This window comes from Diaphorina citri, unplaced genomic scaffold (assembly GCF_000475195.1).
Source record: "Diaphorina citri unplaced genomic scaffold, Diaci psyllid genome assembly version 1.1 scaffold1829, whole genome shotgun sequence".
NCBI classification, from domain to species: Eukaryota; Metazoa; Arthropoda; class Insecta; order Hemiptera; family Psyllidae; genus Diaphorina; species Diaphorina citri.
In genome coordinates, this window is record NW_007379255.1 from 40,243 (window position 1) to 46,208 (window position 5,966).

The 5,966-nt window shown below is 40.5% G+C and overlaps 1 protein-coding gene across 1 annotated transcript in view; it reads right to left on the minus strand.

Annotated features, from left to right (window-relative positions):
- LOC103517387 overlaps positions 1-5,966 on the minus strand; it is a 21,427-nt gene that overhangs the window by 9,914 nt on the left and 5,547 nt on the right. The window lies entirely within an intron of this gene.

A 5,966-nucleotide genomic window follows, 5' to 3' on the forward strand; every position in this document is an offset into this window, starting at 1 on the left:
AAAAAAAAGCAATTTTGTGGAAGGACTTAGAAAAGGTGTTTAATAAGCTCTTCTTTGATATTTCTCCAAATCAACATCACGTAATTTCTGAGATGGATTTAATTCTGGGCGAGAAGAATTTCATGAAAAAAAAAGCAATTTTGTGGAAGGACTTAGAAAAGGTGTTTAATAAGCTCTTCTTTGATATTTCTCCAAATCAACATCACGTAATTTCTGAGATGGATTTAATTCTGGGCGAGAAGAATTTCATGAAAAAAAAAGCAATTTTGTGGAAGGACTTAGAAAAGGTGTTTAATAAGCTCTTCTTTGATATTTCTCCAAATCAACATCACGTGAATCCATCTCAGAGATGGATTCAATTCTGGGCGAGAAGAACCTGCAACCTCACAAAAAATTAATGGTACTTCACTGCAGAACCTTCTTTCAGGTTACAAAACATTCTTTCAGGTTACAAAACATTCTCGAAGGTTACGAAACCTTCTGAAAGGTTAAAAAGCCTTGTGAAACGTTGCAAAGCCTTCTGAAACGTTGCAAGGCCTCTTGGAATGTTGCAAGGCCTTCTGGAAGCAGAGAACCAACTTCTAGGAGGAGAACAGTGTTGTCAAACTTACCTGTACACCTAGGATGCCGAATATAATGAAGAATGTACAACAAATAAGCACAATGTTGCCAATAGGGCGTAGTGAGGAGAGGAGGGTTTGAACGACCAGCTTGAGACCAGGGGCGCGATTAATGACCCGAAGGGGGCGCAAAGATCTGAGCAGGCGAAATACCTGGGAGGAGAGAAAAAAGAGGAGAAAAGGATAAAATTTAGAATACCTATGAATGTATAGCTAATAAACTTTTTTGTTTCGGGTGTAGCCAAAACCAAATGTCAGCCCAAAGCAATCACCTTAGTTAGAAAAACTTTGCTTTCCGGACGATAAGACCTTAGCAGTTATAGTTCTCTCTACCAAACCTCTATTATGCTGTGGGACTATTTAAAAGGGATCAGGGCAGCCAAACCCTAATGCCTAGAGACCATCAACCCCCCTCGGTGCAGCCACACCGCTACAAAAACAAGAACACCAACAACAACCTAATTATTATTGAAACTTACCTCGGTGGTGTAGTGGTCAAGGCGCTCGCCTGGTAAACAGGAGGGCGTGGGTTCAATCCCAGCCGAGGTATGGAATATTATCCGAAGGGGGCGCAGAGATCTGAGCAGGCGAAATACCTGGGAGGAGAGAAAAAAGAGGAGAAAAGGATAAAATTTAGAATACCTATGAATGTATAGCTAATAACCTTTTTTGTTTCGGGTGTAGCCAAAACCAAATGTCAGCCCAAAGCAATCACCAAAGTTCGAAAAACTTTGCTTTCCGGACGATAAGACCTTAGCAGTTATAGTTCTCTCTACCAAACCTCTATTATATGCTGTGGGACTATTTAAAAAGGGATCAGGGCAACCAAACCCTAATGCCTAGAGACCATCAACCCCCTCGGTGCAGCCACACCGCTACAAAAACAAGAACACCAACAACAACCTAATTATTATTGGCTTACCTTATTTTATAATTGACTAGGGTTCTTTATGTGTGGGGAGGGGGGGGGGAGGGGACTAGGGCGACTCCACCTCCTCCAATGCAATTCCGACAATGGAGAGAATGACAATACCAATATCCAGCATATTCCATCTGAAATCACAACACATGGTGAGATTCGTATGAGTTATGAATGAATACAATCATAATTGAAAGTACCAGTCTGAAGATTTCTAGTAGTATTGGAAGATTAAGGAGCGCGGTCCACCCCGCCAAGTCAAGAAAGTTTGACAGAGTTACAAAATAGTTCCGTGAACTGTAAGCACATATATATATTTTAGCGCCGATAGCATGAATACATTAGTTCCCCATGGATCACTGGAGTGAAGCAACGTTGCGCGAGGTCAGAATCCGCATCCTGATTTCCAATAAAGTTATGAAATAGGTACCTAACTACAAAACTTATTACCTTTATATGATACAATGGATACACGATACAGAACGTGTATCCATTGTATCATATAAAGGTAATAAGTTTTGTAGTTACCTATTTCATAACTAACTTTATTGGAAATCAGGATGCGGATTCTGACCTCGCGCAACGTTGCTTCACTCCAGTGATCCATGGGGAACTAATGTATTCATGCTATCGGCGCTAAAATATATATATGTGCTTACAGTTCACGGAACTATTTTGTAACTCTGTCAAACTTTCTTGACTTGGCGGGGTGGACCGCGCTCCTTAATCTTCCAATACTACTAGAAATCTTCAGACTGGTACTTTCAATTATGATTGTATTCATTCATAACTCATACGAATCTCACCATGTGTTGTGATTTCAGATGGAATATGCTGGATATTGGTATTGTCATTCTCTCCATTGTCGGAATTGCATTGGAGGAGGTGGAGTCGAAGATCATCCCCATCAACCCCACCATTATCCGGGTGATGAGGGTGCTTAGGATAGCACGAGGTAAGTGATGCCCAAGATATATGTAGGTTCCCACCTTTACAGAATTCGGCAGTCAGGTAGGTACCGTCAAAACTGGATAATACAAGAGAACACCATGGACCATGGAGTGCCACTTTTTTCTCTTATAAAGAGGTTCTCCACCAGCTTAGTTCTGTGAACTGTAGACCTCACTCGGACTCTTTTGCTCAAGCTGAGACTTTGACAGAACCCTCCTCATATCTGGGATTCCAAATCCGGGATCAAGGATCGACGTGCCTTGATCTTATAAATTCATGTACCAAATTTCATGAAAATCGGACCAGGCAATCTCGAGTTGCCAGCCTAGTTAGCTTGGTTGGTAGCGAGTCTGCCTTATAAGCGTTAGGCTGCGGGTTCCATTCCCGCCCGGGGCAGATTTTATCCTGAAGGGATAAGGTTCGTTCTCGGAATTGGCTGGCTTTCTCCCATCCTGTCTTCCTCCTCTCTTCGATTTCGGGACGATAAAAAAAGTAATCCCTTTAACAGCTAAAATCACCAGGCTTTTCAGCCAGATTTCGGCTGCCGGAATGATCATAGGAAATAGGATCCATATCTAAGAAAACTCACCTGTTGATCCACACCCACAGCATCCAGTCCTGTATACATGATGTTAACCCATCCGTCTCTACTGGACAAAACGAACAGGGACATCAGAGCCTTGCCCAGATCGTCAAAGTTGTACTTGTGGTTAACCCATTGGTTTCGTTTGTCCGCCAAACATTCGGTTTTGTTTCGGATATGTTTAATGTTTGGCCCATCACAGTAGTAGAAAGTTCCTTTGAATAACTGTGGAAAAAAAGGGTGAATTTCATGAAAAAAAAAAGCAATGGAAGGACTTAGAAAAGGTGTTTAATAAGCTCTTCTTTGATATTTCTCCAAATCAACATCACGTAAATTGTGAGATGGATTCAATACTGGGCGAGAAGAACCTGAAACTCACAAAAAATTAATGGTACTTCACTGCAGAACCTTCTTTCAGGTTACAAAACATTCTCGAAGGTTACGAAACCTTCTGAAAGGTTGAAAAGCCTTGTGAAAGGTTGCAAAAGCCTTGTGAAACGTTGCAAGGCCTCTTGGAATGTTGCAAGGCCTTCTCGAAGCAGAGCACCAACTTCTAGGAGGAGAACAGTGTCAAACTTACCTGTACACCTAGGATACCGAATATAATGAAGAATGTACAACAAATAAGCACAATGTTGCCAATAGGGCGTAGTGAGGAGAGGAGGGTTTGAACGACCAGCTTGAGACCAGGGGCGCGATTAATGACTCGTAGGGGGCGCAGAGATCTGAGCAGGCGAAATACCTGGGAGGAGAGAAAAAAGAGGAGAAAAGGATAAAATTTAGAATACTCGTATATACCTATGAATGTATAGCTAATAACCTTTTTTGTTTCGGGTGTAGCCAAAACCAAATGTCAGCCCAAAGCAATCATCCTTAGTTCGAAAAACTTTGCTTTCCGGACGATAAGACCTTAGCAGTTATAGTTCTCTGTACCAAAACTCTATTATGCTGTGGGACTATTTAAAAAGGGATCAGGGCAGCCAAACCCTAATGCCTATAGAGACCATCAACCCCCCTCGGTGCAGCCACACCGCTACAAAAACAACAAGAACAACAACAACAACCTAATTATTATTGACACTTACCTCGGTGGTGTAGTGGTCAAGGCGCTCGCCTGGTAAACAGGAGGGCGTGGGTTCAATCCCAGCCGAGGTATGTAATTTTATATAGAGGTACCTAAGTGTTTTAATAGAGGTACCTAAGTGTTTCGATAGAGGTAAAAGTGTTTTAATAGAGGTACCTAAGTGTTTCGATAGAGGCAAAAGTGTTTTAGTAGAGGTAGAAGTGTTTTAATAGAGGGCGCGCAACGGAAATCTTGTCGTTCCGAAATCGAACATTATCTGTTTAGAGTAAAAATTTCATAGGGGAAGCTGCCCTAAGAACGGAGGCCAAAGAAATAGTGCAGTAACTTGAAGCCAAAACTTCACCAAAGAAATAGTACAGTAACTTAATAATAATGAAGATCTTAGGCACTAAAAGTGAATATTTCGTGATTGAACTGCTTCTATGGTGAGAATAGTAACCTAAAAAGGGCCCTAAAAAGAAAAGAAGAAATGTCGACACGTAAAAAGGTCTCGTCCCAATGTGGGGAAACCCTCTCCATCCAACACATCCTTGTCTGCCCCACACATGCCCACATCCGCTCCTCTTTGCCCTCACCTCCCTCCTTATACTAGAAATAGTCCAGTAACTTGAAGCCAATCCCGTACCTGTTTATGTGACTCCTCCAAATGTTTCATTAGCACGGCCACCACTACATTAATATTGAATTCTTCTTATTTGATCAGAGTCGTTATTGATTTTCTTCTCTCTTTACGAAGTTTGGTCATACAATATAAAGTACCTACCTAATAATTATTTATAATCTAACAACCTACATTAGGAAGTCGCTACCTGATAAAACTCCTTTAATCAAACGGTTTGACTTTAAACCAAAGTGGCCCTGTGAGTTGGAAAATTTCGACCAAATTTTTGGTTCAACATCTTTTCCTAGTCGTATTTCAACCAAGGTCCTGTTTAACTTTTATTAAACCTGCCATGTGTGTTACTTGATTTCCCCTAAACTATCACAATAGACCTAAACATGACAAGAAGAAAGGGGATAGTGGGATACTAAAAAAAAAAAAAAAAAAAAAAATTTCAAACGTAAGTAAGTACTAACCATTGGCATCATATAGAACTCCATAGCCATTGTAATCACATTGAGGCCAATAACAGCAGCAATAGCCAGGTCAAAATACTTGGATGTCACCACACTATGAATTAGGAGTCTCCACTTGCAATAGTTACTGTAGTATGGGGGCTCATGCATTCCTGAAATCCAATGAAAGCGTTGGTCTTCATGCTCCTTTTATGAACAATTCGTTCTTTTTATGAATTGAAAATATTCTACAATACAGAGATCGTCTCATGAGCTGATGATAATAATACTTACCTACTTAGGTAGGTACTCACCCTGTTTATACTGCTGTAATGACCAGAGTCCTTCAAACGTCATAATGTCATGATATCATACTAAAACGTCATATTTTAGCTTTTTTGGGGAAAACATCATAAAACACCGACATTTTCTAAAATGTCATAAAAAACGTCATATGTTAGGCATTTTGAGCCAAAATTTACGAAAAAGTCCTAAATTTTTCTTACATTTTTTTTTTTGCCTGAGCAGCGACGATACTTATTGCCTGAGGAGCGCCGATAGTCACTTCAGGGTATCTTTCTTTTGTTTACTCTTTGCTGCCTAACCAACCTAGTGTTATCCAGCCATTACTTTCGAGTTCCAAGCTCAAGCCCCTTTACTTACCTTCATCTTCTTCATCTTCATCTTCATCTTCATCTTCTTCTTCTTCTTCTTCTTCTTCTTCTTCTTCTTCTTCTTCTTCTTCTTCTTCTT